Genomic DNA, 21268 nt, shown 5'->3' on the forward strand with positions numbered 1-21268 from the left:
ATTTATCCTAAATTTGACACCAATGTGTGAGGGGTCAGTATAACAAAAAAAAATCATAATTTCACAAGCACAGTGTAAAGGGTGATGCAAAATGGTGGAATTTTTCCAAATTACAAAGAGTAGGCAAGACATGGTTTGAAAATGTGATTTTCACTATTTTGGAAGATGTTTCTTAAGGGTGATGTGAAATCACGATTTCAAAGGGGGAACATAATAGAGCTTGTGAAATAGAGATTTTTTAAAACTTCATAAGGGATATTGTGAGGAGCCCACAATTTATCAATTTTTGAGGTTTTAGAGAGCATGACTAAGATGCTGAGCAAAATGGTAATTTTTTGCGAAATTGAAGGAGGTTTCTAGGTGTTGAGCTGTCATTTTGTACAATGCTTAACAAGAAGAATCCTTTCAAAATCCTCTCTTGAAAAACTAATCTAGGATCAACTCCAAGGTTCTAGGTGATCTTGCAACCTACTGGAATCCACTCAATTGAAGATAAATGTGTATATTCACGATGAAGCCTTTGCTGGTTTGAACAATTTTAGATGAGATGTTTGATTTTCTATTTGAAAAGTAAACACAAAAGAGATATATTTTTGGTATTTTCTATTTAATGATCAATGTAATTTATTGATGCAACTATATGAGTTCCTATTTTAACTAGGTGTTAGCAAAGCAAATTAAAGAAAATAACTTGAAAGGGAAATTCGTAATAGACATAAACCATGGTAACAACACGTCTATGATTTAAATTGTCAAAAAGATCAGGTAGGAAACCAATGAAAATAGGATCAATGCTTCCTCAATTCCACTAATGCAATCATCGATTGGAACTTAATAATAACCAAAAGATGTTTCACTTCTCATCAAATTTCAAGGCAATAGAAAGTGCGCTCTTGTGAGACAAGAAGCTATGCAAGAACAATAGGTGATCTTTTCTCCAATTCGTTATGTCAATAAAATTCATTAACACACAAAAAAAAATAGAACTAAAAGGTCACACAATCATAACAACATAATAAAACCATTGGCTCCATTATTATTCATGAACTTGCATTCACAAAAATGACACACTCTAGCAAGAATAACTACACTAAGAATGAGAGCACCAATAACATATATTATTGCATCACAATAATGGAATGGAGTAAATTACATCCATTCATTTATAATAAATCATCTCCTCTCTTTGTGTTAGGAGAGAGAGTTCTTAAAATGCAACTCATGCTAAAAAACTAATAAAACAAATCTAATTATATACAAACTGACTCTCTAATAGGTGCTAAGTAGGTCTCCACCCTTATTTATATCAATTAATGGGTGCATGAGCCTTTACATGACACAAAAGAATAAAATAATGATAAGATAACAAGAATTTAGCTACAAGATCATGTAGGAGTCACTGGAAGCTCTAGAAATGGAAGCTTGACCTTTTCTAGGCATTTCTGGAAGTTGTACTACTGTCAAAATGCATTTCCAGTGCATGGAATGCTCTAAATTAGGAATTGACAATTAACTGTTGGTCCACTACTTCTTCTCCAAAACTACTAGTGCACCTCTATGAAACGTGCACCTGCACACCTTGATGACAGGTTCCAAAAATCCAAAATTGCATTTCCAACATCTAGGTTTTCTTCCCCTTTAGACCAAAATGATGTCTGGATGTTTGATCTTGAATTTCTCTATTATCTCCATTACTTGGGTAGCTTCTAGAAAATCTAAGGCTCTATATTTGTCCTTTACTAACTATTGGTAGTTTCTTACTTTGATCCAAGTATCCACAAAATCTTCAAGCTTTGTATCTAGCTCCAATAATACCTCTTTAGTTTTAAATGCTTATCTTATGTCTTCATCTAACAAAGCATTCTCAGGTGTTCCTTAAAATTGTTGAACTACTAGTTCTGTTGCAATGAGCTTGGTTTTTGACTCATCTTCAAAAATTTCAAGGCAAGTAGCATTGTAGTACCTTTCTACTTCCAAAATTTTCTCTTGATCTTTATCTCTTATTTTTTGAATATTTGCATGTAGTCCTTCCATGGCTTTATTGCCGATAGATATCTTTTCAATCTAGTCATTGAGTTTCTTCAAGTCCTCAGCTATATATAGTTCCATGAGTTTATGATACCTTTGACCTTTTATTGATGTCAAGGCTTATAAGTCTTTTCTCCAAGTATGTATCTCATCCACTAATCCAAAATCTTGGTTTACTATAGATACTAGTTTGTCTGTACTTGACTAAATATGGTGTAATAGGTTCAAGTTCCCTTATATTATTTGTACACCTTTCTCCTCAAAATTTTCACATCATTGTTGACATGCTTCCAAAAATGGGTCCAATATTACCATCCCCATGCCTTTCTTCTCTAATGCCTCAACAAGAGAGATCTCTAGATTATCTAGGTCAATAGGGCCCACAACCTGATACAAGTAGCCTCTTAATACTTTATTTTTATTTTTGAGTGCTATCAACTCAAACTCATCTTGGTCCATATGTCTGAACACCTCCTTCATGCCCGTTTCAGTATCTACCACAAACCTTCCCAACATGATCTCCTTGATCTAGTAATCCTTAGGAGTTAGTTCCTTGGTGTTAGCATGTGGAGGAGGAATGGATATATGTGCAAGCAAGTCATGATCTTGGTTCTTCATGATGAAGGCTAGTTTTTGTGCATCACCCATAGGTGGCTTAAGCTTCTTAACTGCTTTCAGCAATTCCTTCATTCCCTCCTTGATTATTAGGTCTAATTGCCTCTTCTATCAAAATATGACCTCCCTCTTTAGCCATGTCGGTGTTGTGCCCATTGGAGATATATACTTGATTAAAAAGGTGGTTTCTACTGCAAGCTCCTTTCCCCCATTAGTCCTCTCTAGAGCCTTTTCTCATTGAGAAAGATCAACAGTTGGAGTATCTGTATTTGGTTGGGCTAAGGTCCTAGCCTTTGTATCATGAGGAGTTTGTTGAGGCTCTTTAGGTATTTTACCTTCCTCTAATACTTCATCAATATATAGTTTCTAGGGCTTAGCTTCCTCCATCACTTTTTCTTCTATTCCTATTGCTTGAGGAAGTGGAGTCACTAAGCCTTTATCTATGAATGTTAAGTCCTGAGATGGTGGTGGTGGAACACCCAAAGGTCCTTGAGGTAGAGGTGGCAATTGATTCTAGTCCTCTCCTAAGGATTCACTCTTGGGAGTATCTCTTATCTTCTCTCCTACCATCTTAGTACCTACTGGCATGAAATCAAAACTGGAGAGGTCAAAGATATCAATTTCTTGACTCTCCATATTAGCTATCCATTGTTGTTGCTCATTTTCTAATGTTGAAACCTAAATAGGGTCTTTCAGAGTAGATGGTGGTTTCACTATTGAACTTCTTATTTTTTCCTCTTCCATTTCCCTAGTTGCACAAGTCCTTTGGCTCAAGATGACATATTCAATGGGTTCCCATTCTTCTTCTTCCACCTCCACTTCTAAGATTATTTTGGGTACTTGTGGGGGTGGAGTGTTCTTCTTCTTTAGTCTTCTCCTTCTTATTCTCTCCATAGTTGATTCAATCCTTGCCCTTTTTAGAACTGAGGGAGAGGCTTCTTCCTTTGGTGTAGCTACTAGTGGCACCCTCTATTGTTCTTCCTCCTCTTGTTGTACCTACTCTTGTTGTACCTCCTCTTCCTATAGAGGTGCTTGAGGCACTTGCTTGAGCTCTAGAGCTGTAGGTTCAACTTGTGGCTCTACTTGTTTAGGCTGTGCCAATTCTTATTTTGGTTCATTTTTGAGCTATCTTCTTCTTCACCTTTGCATGTGCTCTTCTCCTCTCATTCATTCCCTTATCCACCTTGAAGTCCACAACCTCCCTCATGTTTATATACCATTTTTGACCTAACTAGGGATTGAGCAGGGAAGGTTGACACTGTTACTAATGCACCCTTTCCTTTGATTGGCCATGTAGTTTCTTGTAGGAGAATAGTTTGAGGAAGTGGATCCAACCTGAAAGGTTTCAAAATCCATTCCTTTGTTAGCTGGACTATATGTCTATCCTTATGATTGATGTCTACATTTTCATCTCTTTCAATCAGTGCATTCATTATGGGCTTATCATAGATCTTGTCCCTATTATACAAAGGATCCAAGATCTCTTTTGTATCCTTCTCCATAGCCTTTAGTGGGATCTTTATTTTGAGAACCTTCTTTGCTAGATATAGAGTCATCTAACAACGATCCCTTATCTAAATATTATAGTCATCTACTACATTCATCTAATGATCCTCCAACACATCTTCATACATGAAATACTTCCCCACCAGATGCTGCACCATTCCAATGTTGTCAAAATATGGATGAGGAGAGTTGTACTCTTCAAGTGGATATTGGTTCCATTCAAAATCAAAAATGACAATATCCTACTTTTGCTTGACTTCAAAAGCACCAATTATGATGGGCCAGACCCATGTTTTCTTGTGTTGTCTTTTCACTCTATCGTATGTAGCCATGAGTTGGCATGCAATTTCCAGTAAGATTATCCTATTCAATGGATATCTTAGAAGCTTCCTCAGGTTTTCCAATGTACCAACTACCCTTAGGTAGGTGGATGTTTTGAACTAGATGTAGTATGCATTGACCTCTGTGATCCTAGCCATTGCTTTTAATGACATCCTTTTTGCATAATCACCTTCAATGAATTTGATGATCACAAATATGAAGCTATCATTCACCACCTTGTATTCCATGCTTTGCCCTAAGAATTTCTTCTTCCCTTAGTTGTGGATACACCACATAGGGCCAATCATTAGTATCTTGCATGCTTCCCTTTTTGTAAAGTTCTAGGTAGTTCATGGTCCTTGCCGCTAGTAAGTACACAATGTATGATGTCATATAGAATCTTGGGTGGGCTCTCATGGCCATGGGTTGCTCATGTAGATTATCATTGAGAATAGTATCCCAGTCTATTGGCATCTTTTTTGTCATGATGGTATCAAAAAAATGGACAATCTAGGTGCGAAGGTGTCCTTCTATTGGTAGTCCTATGACCCTACTCAAAAGCATAATTGCATACCCAATATCATCCTTCATATACCTTAGGTCATGTCTACTTTATTGAATATGTAGCCTACTATTGTTTTGTATATTAGGAAGGAGGATTGAATTGTTTCTTTAGCTTCCGTGTCATTCTCCTGATACCATCTCTCTACTTGGTCATATGTTATATTTAAATATTGATCAGCTCTGGAAAGATGGAATACCTTCTCAATATTTCTAGGTCAAAGGTCTAGGACTATCTCCCCTATGACACTCTTGATGACCTTCTCTTTGCTCACGTAGTTCTCTACAAGAGTCATTATAAGTTTCAAGGACTGAATGGATGTAGGATGTGATGCTGCATTAACAAGTCCTAATTTGATAAGAGCTAACACCATCGCAAATTGCTCTTTTGGTTTGTTGCAGTTGGTAAGGAATGCATTCTAATTTATATGACCAAGCTCGATATTTTTGATCTCTACACGGTGCACCTTAGTACTTGAATATAATGGGTTTTGGAGCTATCTTTTTTGCCATTAAAGAGGATGATGACATCATCTTATCTGCACAAGAGAGGAGACATTAGCTTCAAAAGCTAAAAGTTGACCAAAAATAAACCCTAATTGACCCCAAACAAATAAAAAACCAAGCAAAAATTCAAGAAAAATAGTTAAAATCTAGTCAATCCCCCCAAATGCCCTGATATGTAGTTTAGCACACCTAGCACAACCTTACAGGTGTGCTAGTGTGCTAATTAGGCCCCTAATTAGCCTTTTTGTGGGTAGTTGTGCACATGCGGACATGTGCACCTTGGTGAGGTGTGCACATGCACATGTGCGTAGTGTAAGTGCATTTATGGGGAAACTTAGTTTTTAGCTATTTTGCTTAGTTTTATGAAAGTAAAAAGGTGTGCACATGCACATCTTTAGGAGGTGCACATGCGTACACCTTTGATTTTGAATTGGGGTTTTTTTAGCATTATTTAGTTAAGGTTGTTTGATTTTTAAAAGGTGCACACATGTACACTTTGAGGAGGTATGTGTGCACCTTCTTGATGTCATAGTCTTAGGTATTTTTTAGTTAGGGTTTTAGGTTTTTCTTTTGTGTTTTTAGGTTGCCTTTGAGAAGGTGCTAGTTAGCTGACCTTATGTTTTTATGAGTGTAGGTAGGAGTGGAGGAGTGCATGTTGAAGGGGTGCAGAGGTGCAGAGAAAATATAGAGCACAAAATGAAGTGAGAAGAAAGAGGGGGGCCCAGGGTCTTATATAGACCTTGGGCCTTGGTGTGCACCCTGTTGGCTCCTAATTTAATAGTTTTGAAATTAACCAAGAAACCAAACCAATACATCTAAGGCTAGCAAATTCCTATGATAGATGCAGTCGAATGCAATCTTTGGCCAACTATAAGGCATAACTCCTTCTTCACTTTAGGCTCTACAAAACTTAGGTGGGTTAACCTATAGTGCCTCTCCCATTTGACTTTTGTAAGTCATCCTGATGGATGCAACCTTGCTGATCTTTTGTGGCGATGGATCATGATTGTGACCCTAAGTGGTCTACACCGTCAAGGTGTTTGGATTTATATTTGTGTATTTGTTGCTTTGTTTATGCTTTTGACTGATCTTTGAGATTATGATGTGATTTTTGGTTCACTGAGGTTTGTGCCAGTGGTTACCAGGATCGATGTGGTATCATGAGGTTGTTCTATGATTACCCTAAGATGTGTGCAGAGATTGCACTGTGTACTTTTACCATGCTACACTGGACTAGGTTCTTGTAGCAGTGGTTAGTCATGTTTATGACTGTGGTTGCTTATGTGTTTTAAACACTTATTTTAATGCAGAGTAATCAATCTTTATTAAATGCATTAATGATTAGAATGGATTGTTCTTGTTGATTTATTTCATTATGTGCTGCGGACATTTACCTTGTTATATTTCTGGTCTGAGAGATACTTGTTACTCATGTTATGTTTACATTTGAGAGGACCTGAGGATCAGATGTTACACTTTGATTCCAGTATCATAGATGTTATACTACTATGCTGTTCAGTTAATCATATTGCATGATGATGCCATTTTGAGATGACAGTGTGTTTTATGATGTTATTTGGTATTTGGACATGTCTCTTATTATGTTATGTGATGGATTTAATGCTATGGTTATTTACTTCATTCCTGCGTTGTTATGCTTTATGCGAACGTGAGTGATGTAAATAGATTATTTTAATATAATTAAATAAATGGTTAAATTAGGTGATTTAATGCATTTATTGCTTTGGCTATGTTATTATATGCAATTGCACTTGATCGTGTGGTTTAGTGTGCATGATTTATATCCTTGGCAGTGGCACATGGAGTTAGTGATTCAGCCGTTCATATTTCACCAATGTCATCCTTGTATGGTCGACGTATCCTTAATTGAGTGTTTAAATTAAACCTTTCGGTGATTATTAAATGCGAACTCATTTGCATTATGTGATTAGACCAGTAAGCGTGTTTGTGCATTTAGAGGTTCGCATTGTCGCAAAAGTTGTTTAAGGAGATTTATGTGTTTTTGGGTTTTTGGGCTTTTTAATTGATTTATTTTAATTTCTGGCAGCTTTGCCATAGATGAATTCCTATTTATAGGAATAGCCTGTTTTCATTTGGGTCGATTCGGTATTTAACTAGGTTGGCTGGTTATTTGCCCTAATCGATTATTCACTCGAAAAGTGAATAAATATCCAAAGAGGAATTTAATTCCTCACTTCTCACTTTCAAATTGGAAAGTTGGAGAGTAAAACCCAAAATCCTCTTCATGAGGATTTACTGTTTTGTTCGTTGTGGGAGCTACAGGCGTAGGATTGTCGCGAGGTTGGGCTCGTTGGATCCAGCTCGGGGAAACTTTGGATTGCCACGATTTTCAGCTACTTCTGCGAGATATTTATTTTATGGTTCAGATTCCCATTTTGCCCTTTTGGCTGTGAGGTAGGGCTTTCCTGTTTTATTGTTTCTGCTCCATTTCTACTTCTGTTTTTGGTAGCCGTTTGTTTGGAGGCTGAGAACTAGTGTTCCCCTCCGTTTTTGTATGCTAGTTCTACCCGGTTGGGCGGGTATGAACATTTTCCTATTTCTTGGGATGAGGGTTTGGGGTTTTACGCCGTTATGCTGGCCGTTTTTGCATACGGTGTCCGATTCCATTTATTTTTGGATTTTCGGGGTTTTTGAACCCAAAGGCCAAATGGGTTTTAATTTTGAAGTTTTTCAAAATTTGGGATTTTTTAACCTCATTTTGCGTGCTGCCCTGTTTTCTCGAGTTTTCTTGGCACAATGTGGTTCGTGGACCTTGATGAACCATTTGGATATCAGTCAGACCACTTTTGCACTTTTATGTTGCATTGGGATGTGTGTTGCATCCGTACTCCCGACGTGTTCGGTTGAGTGATTTTATACCTGTTATGGTTTTTGTTGGACCTTTGCTTTTGTTTCATGAACTCTAGGATTCGTGTAGAATCCATACTCTCGGATTGAGGCCGATTGAGTGAGTTCATGATGTGTGGTGTTGTTACATCATTGGGATTCGTGTAGAATCCATACTCTCAGATTGAGGCCGATTGAGTGATTTTATGATGTATGCTTTTTTTTGGCTTTGGGATTCGTGTAGAATCCATCCTTCCCGTGTTGCTTTCAGTTGGGTGCTTTCTTTGCATTATGTTCTCATTCCTGTCCTTGTGTTATGATCTTCGTGAAGGTGGTGCGCCACACACGAGTACGTATGCGTACATTTGTTGGGTGACTTGCGAGGCCCGATCTTTCGTGGATTTGCCGAAAGTTATGATCATTGGGGTTGGGATGGGAGTATGCATGCCCACGGGCACTTGTCGTAGGATGAACATGGGTAGGGTAGGGTAGCATATGGAGGGGGCTTCTATCTCATAGCCCCGCGATCATGACGGCATGGGTATGGCTGAGAGGAGCTTGTATAAGTGATAATTAAATAAAATGTGTGACTGATAATAAAACTTAAGATAATAAAATGGTACTTTTGTGTATTGGCCTTCCGTTGAGGGAGTTGAGCTACACGGTGTATTGGCCTTCCATTGAGGGAGTTGAGTGTACACGGTGTATATTTAATTCCTTATACTTAAGATATATTTTAATATATGCGACAAATCATTTGAGATAGGTTTCAGACCTCTCAGAGATAAGTTATGGATTCTAGGGAATTTCAGGGCTTCAGAAATCTAGACTTAGCCAATTTTCAGGGCTTCAGGATTTCAGGCTTAGCCAAATTTTGGGATTCTGCATTCTACCCCAACTTGGTGTTTTGTTGATGAGTGGTCATTTCTTATGCCCTCATCTTGTTGTTGTCATTGTTGGCTTTGTTTGTGTGTGTCAGTTTGGTAGTGGTGTTCAGAGATTCGTTGGTTGCCGGGATTGTGTTGAAGTCTTCCATTACGATCTTTGTGATCCCTATATGATGTTTTCTTATGCATTCATACTTGTAAAAAAAAAATATCTTGGCTTGATTTGAATCCTTGTTTCCAAGGATCTCCGGGCGGGGCATTGTATAACCTTGAGGTTCTAATATATGGTACCAGTGCAATTAAACATATAATCTAAACCTATTAATAGTAGATGAAACCCTTTTATCTTTTGATACTTGTTCAGTAACAATAGGAATGAAGTAGCTACAAATCATAACCTATGAACCCATAAGCTAAGTGAGTGTTAATTCTTTTTAGCTCACTATAGAACATGGAAAACTGAATTTATTTTGATTAAAAAGTTTTGTACAAATGACCTTCATATCAGCTTGCATTTGATTTAGTGATTAGTGCCTTATCCATTATATGATAGAGTCACTACCAATAGGATGACCTAACTTGATTGCCTTACAATTAAGCTTAGCAATTGAAATCCCCAAATTCCATTCTTACTAGCATCCCCTTCATATGCCCAAAAACCCTATTAGATCATTGAAGCATTTTCTTAACTCCTTGAATCAAAAGCAACAACAGATCTAATACACAACTCATCCAAGATGTCTTAAATCAAATGAACCTTATTCATTCAATTAAAAAGTTAATAATATATGAAGAATTAGGAGATAGAATAAGAGAACATAGATAATTCATTATAAATCCCTTTTGTATTCATCCTTAGAAAGACTGAATACATCAACTGGTGAAACTAAATGAAACTCAAGATATGTTACTTGATCTGTCATCAATTTTCATTTATCTAAGTGAAACAAGACATAAAATGAAATGAAGTTTGCACAAGAGTGGATGTGTGGCCTTCATCGCTAGAGCTCTACTCAATTAGACAAGAAGCAAAACCAACAACAACTTGGTATCACAGTAGTGAGAAAAATCTCCAGAACTAGACCTGCTTCAAAACTAGAACCCCTACAATAAAATATAGAAAGAAAGATATAGGAGAAGATGAATTCTCGGATCTATTCTGTGTCTGACATGTATCCACTTAGAAAACCTCCTCAAGAAGTTAAAAGCATCTCTCCAATCTCTCTCTGTAACTGGTAAATCAAATCCTCACCTATTTTGCCTCTAAAGTTGAAAACACCTCTAGCATATTTGATGGAAATCTTAACTGATTGCAAAATAAAAAAATCTCTGATAAATTCCATAAAAAAACAAGCAAATTATGAAATACTAGAGGTAAAACACATCATTATGAATCAAAGTTCAAACACACTAAGCCAACAAAGAATATCAAATGCATCTCAACTAAATTTTGTAACTACAATGATGAAATCATTGCCTATAACTGAGCATCTTATTGAAAACAAAAAACCCCTTGTAGCATGCACCAATGACCACTTGCATAAAAACCAACTATAGAAATAGGTAGCTCATTTCTTCCTAGTTCCAACGGTATATTGGAGTGCATATTTGGCCTATTAGAAACTCCCTGAATCTTGTTTCAAAAAATATACCCTTGCTACATGGTCTCTGGCATGAACTTCTATTTTTTCAAAAATTCAAAATCTCCTAAACTTTAGACTTTAGCTTTAATCCATTTTTCAATTTAAAAAATGCTGTATGCGCCATTTGGAAAAATAATTTAAAAAAATCATTATCTTACCATTTATTTTCCCTCACCCTTGAAATTTGTGTCTACCTTGCTTGACTAGGCTACCACATGGTGGCACTTGACTGGCCCACCTATCCACCCAGTTAATTGCCACCTCATCTCAAACCTAGGCCCACTGCCACGTGGTGCCTAAGTGGTTTACTACTTTGTCTAACTCTTGAGCATCTCCGTGAAGTGGAGAAGTGCCAACCATTGATTCTGGCCATGTGGCAAAATTTGAACATCTGTGTTGAGCTTGTATATGAGCAATGTTAGTATGCTAATAGAAACCAAATTTAAATAAAGCTTCTACAAACTAAAAAAAATTCATAAACTTCATGATAGACTAAGATGAGCTCTTAATTGAGAATATGAGCCATTAATGGACTCTCTCAATAAGAAGCTCTCTTGTTGAGTGGCTTTGTCTAAATAGATAGGATGTATGCTCAAGCCTATGCTTCAAAAAGGGCTTCAAATGGAGTTGGAATTTGGGTGTGAGTGTATGGTTTTGATGTAAAATGGCTTCTCAAAATGGCATTATGACTTTACTTCATGGATTGTGTTAAAATGGCTTGGAAGAGGATTCCTTAAATAGGCAAAGGGCTTGAGGGATCAAGGGCTAGGATGTAAGGATGGGAAAAAGCTTATGGAAGGCTTAGATTACATGAGAGGAGAGCACATGGATTGTGCTTCCTTATAGCCAATCAGGGAGTGACACATGTCATAGGGTGAGAGGATGGAGGAAAGGGGAAGGATGAGTCAACAAAGGAGGCTCAAGGGATAAAATCTTCATAAAGACCCTCATAATGGCTTGTAAGAGCAGTAAAAGGGCTTGGAAGAGTCATTTATGGCCTAGTGGGCTTCATAAAGTTTTATGGTTGAGATATTTTGAGGGAGATGAGAGCAATTTCGACTTGGGCTTGATTAGGAGGGTTTTAAGCTTGCTTAGGATTGTGCAAATGATTAGAGGATGGATTAGGATGGTTTAGGATTAGCTTAGGGATAGGCAAGTGGATGGCAATTAATGAGGGTGGGTGAAGGAGGAGATATTTGTTAACTTTGGCTTGGGTTAGGAAGTTTTAACTCATGTTTAGGGAATGTGACAAGGTTAGGAGGGGATTAGGATTAGGTTTAAAGACATCTTCTAGAAGAGTCTAGACTTTGGATGAGGATAAAGACTTTCTAGAATAGTCTAGAATTTCCTAGGATGAGGATGAAGACTTTCTAGAAGAGTCTAGAACTTCTTAGGATGAGGATAAATTAGATTTTTAGGAAATAAATAAAATTTTATTTATTTCAAGGGTTTGGGTCGAGGAGATATTTATTAAAACTTTTTTAATAAACATGAGGATTAATATTTAATCTTGATTAAATATTTTGAGTTGGGATTAGGGTTAGAAAATGATGGGATTAGCCTTTAATTAAAATAAAAGAAGGATTAGAAGATTTTGGAAGAGGTTAGTGGTCTTAAGGAAATTGGCCAAGTTTTGGGCAAAAAATAATTTATTTATTTATTTTGAGTTTTTTGGTCAATTTATTAATTAAATAATTAATAAATAAGGAAATAATGTTTAAATAAGATTTAAACATTTTTGGGAGGGATTCCTTAATTAAATATTTTTAATTAAGATAAAGGGATTTAATGGCATAAAAATTAATTAATTAATTAATTAATAAATGATGATGTCATCAGGGACTTTTTTTCAGAAAATAAAAATACTTTATTTTCTAAAGGTTTTTAGGTGTCTATAGAGCTCACTGGTCACCACCTCTTACCACTCATCAATTTTGGATCTATTCATATACAGGTCTAGTCAACATGATGCCATCAATTCTATTATCATGTTTGGGCATTCAAAATTTTGGTCATCATGTCAGCTGGCCATCCATGGGTGGGGTCCCTGCATGAGCCTAGCAACTTCCCAAAAGGTATATCTCTTTAGACATTTCATTATGTTTGTGATTTGATATTTAAACATTTAAATGTATACCCACGTGAAAAATGTGGGATAAATGTTTTATCAATGCCCTTCCTTTGCTCTGCACTTTTGATGTTAGTATTTCCCCTGCTGTCTTTGATGGCACTTCGCTTAACACCTCTGCATCTGGTGTGGGTCTTTTCTTTGATTGATGTGGCTTTTATTTGGCCTACAACTTGCTCTTTTTTATCAATGTGGGGCTCCTCCCTTGTTCTCCTGCACTATGGGGCTTCTATTTCTCCTGCTGAAAGTAATTATCCTTGTGTAACTCATGAGCAACACCCTTTGCTTCTTGCTTAATTTGGTGCTACAATTTATTTCTCTATGCCCTTTCTTAGTCAGGGTCATAATCTCTCCCATGCACAAAATTTTCTTGAAATCTTGTATTGAATTGCTTTATAGGCACTGGCTTCTGCATTCACACACTTAGTGGCTGTCATACGATATGATGCTCCTCATTTTTTTTACTTATTAGATGCAATGCCAATAATTAATGTTTGGAGAGTCTCTGACATGTTATTCTCTTTAGCCACTTCATGTAATAGAGGTACAAATGTTACAAATACTTCAGGAAAAGCGGCAATACCATGATAAATGTTTACAAAACCTCTGAATGTTTCTATAACAAAATAAATAATGCCAACCCTGTATGTATTAGATTCAAAAATGGGTGAATTATCATCAACCTCCATGATTGATGTGAAATTCAATGGAGGTAAATCTAATACCCTATTAGAAATAAAAAGCCACGACCTAAGTCCTAAATGCTCCAACATAAAAGTAGGCAATTTAAGTTCAACCCTATTAACCATTGTTTTAGAAGCTATTGTTGATATCAATAGACCATGCAAAAATTTGATAGCCTCGGGACAAAACCTTTGAGCTTCTCTGGTTACTAATAGGAGCATTGGACATAAGAAAGTCCCAACAACAATGTCCCATCCACAAATGATAGGGCACCACATATGACTTTATGAGATTAACAGAATGGCAAGAGTCATAACATGTCAAAAATCAGAGGAAGGAAATATCAGTGACCAAATTTTCAATAATAATAATAATTTCTTTGCAGATGGCTAGTGGTTACTCTTATCTTGGTTACTAAGATCCTTAGTAATCTGATTCTGAATGTGGATGAGACGTTGCCATGCACAAATGGCTGCATAATATGGTATTTCTAAGCTGATCTCCATTAGAGGCTAAACTAGTAAATTTAACTTATTTGATTTTACGACTTTTTCATCTGCAAGAACAATAAAATACTGCAAGAGGACAACATATAACACTTACATCTTATGATGATTCTCTGCAGAAAGGCTAATAGCATTGAATAATTGATTAAGACTCATTCTACCATTAATTTGCAAATTATCAATTTGTACCAGGAGGTCTTTTGACTAGCTTTAAAATTGACCCAAATAGATAACTAGGCTCTGAAATCTAACACATTGGTTCTCTTTTCCACATACTCTTAACCTATCAAATTTTATCTCATTATAGATTCTAAGTTAAAAGATATTGACTGCCAAAGTTTCCTTCTCAGAATTACCTGCAAGAAGACACGTTAGAAAACCATAAAACACGTTCGAATTTGGCTTTGAAAATAAGGTAAACTAACACTTGGAGGTACAAAAACTGGGGCGTTGGTTCACTTTCATGAGGAGAGTATAAATCTATGATTATGGGTCATGAAAAATAACATAGTGAATTTGGTGCGCAGTCAAAGTAGGCTACTCAAAATTTGCAGACTGAAAACACTGGTAGAAAAGCATTTTTTGCAAATGGAATTGACCTGGGAAAGTGTGTAGACAGATTCATCAAGATTTAAAAATTGACACACTTAAAGTATTTTCAAAGTAAAACATAGTGGTACAATCCATTCGATATCACCTATCACAGATTTTGAGTTATGACATCACGAAGATGGGTAGCGATAAATTTGCATATGCTGACACCAATAAAACATTACAAATTGCATTTGGAATTGCATTTGAAAACTAATCAAATGGATTTATCACAAGCTCAAAATTGAAATATAATAAGTCTCTGACCTCTAAAATGTAATGTAATAGGAATTTTATCATTTCAGCAAACCAGGTCAAAGTTATAACAAGTCAAATGAGGCCTCCTAGAATTTTGAACAATTCACATCAGCATTAATATAGTAAATGACCAACTTTGAGGGATTCAAAACCTAGTCAAATAGATTCAAAATGACTTGAAATCTGAAACATAGGTTCTCTAGTATGAATACTAAACACTCTCAAAGTGGTGAGTCATGAAACATTATTGAGTGTGAGATATTTAATTGCAAACAAGCCTCTTGTTGCTGTTTGACACTTGGAAAAAATGTAGATTTGGATATTGCTCAAAATGGGACTTCACAGAATGGCTCGAAATGACAATTTATCTTCATGGGTCAAGTAGATATACTAAATGCAAGGTGTTAGAAACATTAAACACCTCTTAGGCCTTACAAGGATAACCAGTACACTTGCATTAAAAAGTGTTTATAGGGCTTAATTTCTTCAATGGTACTTAAAATCAGGGCTTCAATTTTGAGTCCCAACACACCCTCTGAAGGTGTGTACATGCGCATCTCTAGAAGGAGATAAGTGTGCACTTGTGCATTGTGCATACTAATTAAGCACTTCAAAACACCAAAAAATCTATTTTTCTCCAAATTCAGGCTCTCCAAACTTCCCAGTTAGAGACTGAGGCTTGACCTAGACTCCTAGGGGAGTCCAAAAATGATCCAAGCCCTGGACTAGGGGTTTGGGAGACAAAAAAATACTGGGGGGTCTCCATTTCTAGGAGAAATGGGGCATGCATTGTGAGACCACAACACTAGGGTATGCCACAAAATGGTGAAAAGGTTTCAAATGCATTAATGACCATTGCAATTTTAGACAAGGTAGCCAAATAAGCATACAAAAAGGAAAAATAATCATTGTCAAGATATCTTAGAAAGTACAAAGAAAATTTTGAAAGTTTTAATTGGAAAAGACACAAATGTTGTACATCTGAAAGCCAAACATGCGTAGATTGTTGTCGACAATTTTTTTTGAGTTAATATGTCATTAAATGCTACTATTTTATGAAGGCCTCATCGCAAGTTGATTTTGAAAGAAATATTTTAGAGTACAATTCTCCAATAGGTTCTCCAAGTTGTAGAGTTTTAAGTTGCAGGTGTGAGAATGGGATTGCTAGTGCAGGAACATGTAGCAAGACATGAACCAAAACTAGTTGCACAATGAGGTTTTTCTTCTAAAGAAGACGACCAATTCAAAATTATCAACATCATGTACATGGTTGCATGGGATCTTAGAAAAAAATATGCTACTTATGTGAGCGATTATCATGAGCTTGAATTGGAATACGACAAAGCCAAGATTGAGCAAATTTTAGTTGAGTAGGGAGAATAACCAGGTGATTGTGCTTACCTAAATGATAGGTTGGACATGTTATGTGGCCTTCTTCTATGATAATTATGAAAACCTATTTTGTTAATTATAAATATTATGTCTGGTTGCAAGTAGTTTTAGTTAAATATTATTTGAAAGGTCTAAAGCTTTTAGTTGCACTTGCTCATTTCCTATAGAAGAGGTACCAGGAACCTAGATAGATAGAAGAATATAGAAAAATATCAGTACAAATCATGGCATAAAAAATAACATATAAATTGTGCAAATTTTTACTAGATATTGCAACCAATAACGAGTTAATTGTACTCCTTTTGAAGCTAATAAAAATACTCTATTTTCCTTCCAAAAAATTGTGTAGAGTAAACTTTACTCATGCTTAGAATATTGTCCTCTCAGATTCATATTTCCATTGATAGATTGAAATTTAATATAATCTCTTGATAAAAAAAAAAAATCACAAACATTGTACTTTTGGTTTAGGTTATCTTCCAAGGTTGAAGTTAAAAACAATTGGACTAGGGTTTGTGTTAAAATTCTCTATTTAGTGATTGATGGTAAGTGTGTGTTGTCTCTTAAGGTTTTTGTATGATATTGAACTTAATACTAATATAACTCTATTTTGGCCATTTGGAACAAGTAACTAGTCTAATTTAGCTTCAATAAGGTGTGTTATTTATTGAAGTTTGTGGAGCTCTCTATTATGCTCAAGTGATCTACATTTCAAAACATAAGACACTCATTAAATGATTCAAAGTATTCAAAAGTTTGATTTATCCTTGAGAATAACTTGCAGTCTCAAGAACATCAATTAAAAAATTTGTATAAGTAAGATAAGTTAGTTTTCATAAAGTATGCCGATCTAGGTTGGTAGAGCCTGAAGTGAAGAGGATATTGATCATTAAGCATCAATCCTAGTCATTGGCCAAATTGTTTTGAATAACCCAACATTGAGAAAGAAAGGTTCATAAGTTTTTCAACCAACAATTTGAGGAACCAACATAGTGTGACAATATCATACATCAAACTTTCAACTATACTTTAGTAAGGCACCATACTCATGTCTTCCATATTTGATGGGGATATAGGATATTATGAAGTAGATGATTTTATTTAATTTTAGATAGAAGTCATAATTTTCTACAATCTTGCATGTTGAACTTTTGTAAAAAAAAAATGTTAGCATACTTAATCCGGACTAACTATAGACTTTTTCTCACTCTCTCTTATAATTTTATATCAAAGAATATGCTTAGCTATAACAAGAAATTTCATTATAAATTTAGCATTAAGTTGAGGTTTTAGTTGTGATGATCAACATATGATGTAATGTATAATAAATGGTTACCATCAAATTTGTAATAAACACCATGATCTAATTTTTTTGATGCTCAAATCCCAAACTCAAGGTTTATGTATCAAATTTCTAGTACAAAATATTAGGACTTCATTTGAGCCCATAAAAATATCCAATTGATAGATAAAATTACTTTTACCTTTAATCATCATACAAATATCCTCCTCCAAGTGAAATCATGAAAAGGGTAGTTTTCATATCCATTTTCTTGACTTATTAATCATATGTATTATTAAAAAAAGTGAAAACCTAATGATTTTTATTTTTGTACTAGGAGAAAATATATGGCATGTTTATGGGACTTTGATGGAAAACTCATTTTGATAAGAGGGAAAAGAATGTTTTATGACCTTTGGAAAAGGGGTGGATTAAAGTAAATTTTGACAGGGCTTCAAAGGGAAATCCAAGCTTATCTAGGATAGGTTATGTGGTCATAGATGGGGAAGGCATCATTTAGATGATAGGAGTGAAGAAAATCTTGAGAGAAACAAACATTGAAGTTGGATGTCTCACTACAATAAATACAATTTTAATGGAAAATAAGATGGGAGTAAGGAAAATTCATTTGGAAGGGATACATGGTATCTGGACAAATACTTCCAACATGGGAGTGCAACTTTCAAATCATAATAAGAATGAATTCTAAGAAGATTATAGGTATAGTCAACTTGAGGTGTTGACATAATTGGTGGAGTCTTAGCATTAAACATACTGAAACACTTTGCCAAGAGGGGTGCTTTTACTTAGTTTGGATGGGGTGAATGGAATTTTAGAGATTAATTAAATTAAAAAGTTTTAAGAGTTCTGCATTTTCTTTTGGAGGTTGATTTCCTAGTGATGAAAACTTAATTGATTTCAAATCCCCACATCATGTCTCTTCTTAATTAAGATAAATATTTTGAGGCATCTATATTGTTCTAGGTTATTTATGTATATATGAGCAGGGAAAAAGTGAAATCTTTATGATTATGATTATTGGTTGGGTATTGTATAGTTTCATAATAGATGAAGATAATAAATCCATTGTCTTTCTCAAGGATACTATATCTATTTTGAAGACTACCTCTTCATCATGAAATACACTTGAATTGTCAACCTAGGGATGTAGGACTTGAAATGGGTTAGCATGGTATGTGCACTAAGTTCCTTTAAGAGTCTTAACACCTATGCTGTAGGAAAGTAAAATACATGAAAAGAATTTGTACTACTGTTACAAAATAGTAAACACACTTGGACTAACAATATATAACTATAAAAAGCTTTGGAAAATGAACTTAAACTAGTTAATAGATCAAAACATCCACCACAATCATTTTCTGCAAGTGTTGAAAGAACTTTCATAGTAACAATGCCACAGGACTAATACAATAAATCTATCTTGAAAATAGGAAATTAAAAAGAATGAATCTACTCTACCTAAATCTATTCCACCTCCCAAGTGGGCCTCCTTGGTTGGTTTCAAATAACTACAATCACAAAAAGTATTCCAAAATCACTCTTTCATTAAAATCCTTCTTGGATCACATCAACTGAATAATTCATGAAGAACAAAAAAAGAGTAACATCTAAATTTTAAACCAACATTGTCTATATTCTCATTAGCTTACTAATACAATCTGAATCCATTATATAGAGGATTGGATACTTATTAAAAACATGACATAAAAGTCTTGAACACACATCACCATAAAAGAAGGCAAAAGATCAACCATGACATAGTACATTTATTACTAAGCAAAATAATAACAACTTGTAGGAAATATAGCAAGTTATGTCTCCTAGATTTTATAGAATAATAACTCCTCTATAGGCATGACTTATCCATAGGAACTGAATTTCACTTTCCTTGCCACAATTGGTCTACATCATCCTCTTTCTTTAATGTAGTAATCACCACCCTTTGCATCATTCTTCATTTTTCAGAAAGTTAGAAACATCTGGAACATATATGCAAGATAACATTCCCACTCTTATTCAAGTATTAGAACATAGCTTAATATATTTATAGAAAATATTGCATTCTATGTATAATATTAAGCAAAGTATGTTATACACACTACCCATAGGTTTAGAAAGTTCTAGTTGTTTCTGACATAAGTTCACAAGATATTTACCCAAATGTTTTGGAAATGTTTTTGACAAAGCACAAAGAGTAAGTCCAGAATATGAAAACTATATCAAAAAGAAATTAATCTACCTCATCATCTGTCCCCACTATTCAAATGCTTGTCCTCAAGCATTACACTTCCTTGCCATAGCTCTAAAGTCTCCCACTATAGTTTTCCCTTCCTTCCCACTTCTAAAAGTGTAGAAGAATCCTCTAGTGCACTTCCAATGGTCACCCATGTGTTCCTCAACCAATGGATTTGGTCTAGTAGCATCATTACCATAAATAGGGCAAAGAAGGGTAGGAGGCTGAAAAAGTCAATGGCATCCATAGTTCCTTTTTGATTTGTCTTCCCAATTGTATATACTTGGCCACCCTATTAACAACTACCTCATAATTGATAGGGCTATGTGATTCTACCTTTTTGAAAGTTTTTGGCAATTAGTTCCATTAGTTCCTAAGCCCTACAATAGATCTTTGCTGTGTAAATTTTGGAAGTGTTTGGTAATCTCCATCAACCTTTTCTCTTTCTGTAAACACTTTCTATATAATCTCTAGTTTCAGTTTCCCATTGGTTAGTCTAAACCAATCTCTTAGAAGGTAATCAGGCTTGCATGATTCAGTCCATAATGGTAATGGTTTAGATTTCTCAAGATCTCTATACGTATTTAACTGCCTATCATAGTTTGTCTCATTGTGCATCTAGGACATTACAGCTTTGAGGTGAACATCCCCTATGTAAAGTAGAGGGTTCCACTCTATCTCATGTGGAATTATGAAATTATGTAAATAAATTTCACAGAACAAATTCTTCTACCATGAAGGCAAAGTCCGATACACATTGTAGAAATCTTTAGCATTTCTAAATTCATAATCAACATCCCTTATTGTCATCATTAGACAAAATAGTAGAAACTACTCCTTCAGAAAAATGGAATACACCCTTGGTGGTGACCTACAGGCCATTACCTAGTCAACTAACTTTAAAGCCTTATTCATTCATTATTTCTATTTCTCAAGTTGCTCTTTCAGTGACTCAATTTCCTCATCTTTGTCAAATATAACTTTCTGCATTTGGTCTCTTTCTTGCCTCCACAAGGCCTTTTGAAAAATGAAGTGATTGTACAAATCAAATAATATATATTGAAATTGTAGATGAAAGGAATTCTTGAGCCATAGATTTCTTCTTTTGTTCCTTAGGAACTTGCTAGAAGTAATGGGTATACTAGGAGGATCTATAAGGCATGATAGAAACATTAGAATATACAAGGACTGGTGGTGAAGTAGGTTGATCATTTTTAGGGGCTTTTTCTAAGACAAC

The 21268-nt window shown here is 35.2% G+C and overlaps 1 pseudogene; it reads right to left on the reverse strand.

Moving 5' to 3' along the window:
- Nucleotides 1–13293: 13293 nt before the first annotated feature.
- LOC149562807 (uncharacterized) lies at nt 13294–14410 on the reverse strand (annotated as a pseudogene).
- Between the last annotated feature and the right edge of the window lie 6858 nt (nt 14411–21268).

This window comes from Cupressus sempervirens, chromosome 4, assembly GCF_028749045.1.
Source record: "Cupressus sempervirens isolate cs-2001-9-10 chromosome 4, ASM2874904v1, whole genome shotgun sequence".
In the NCBI taxonomy this organism is placed as follows: domain Eukaryota; kingdom Viridiplantae; phylum Streptophyta; class Pinopsida; order Cupressales; family Cupressaceae; genus Cupressus; species Cupressus sempervirens.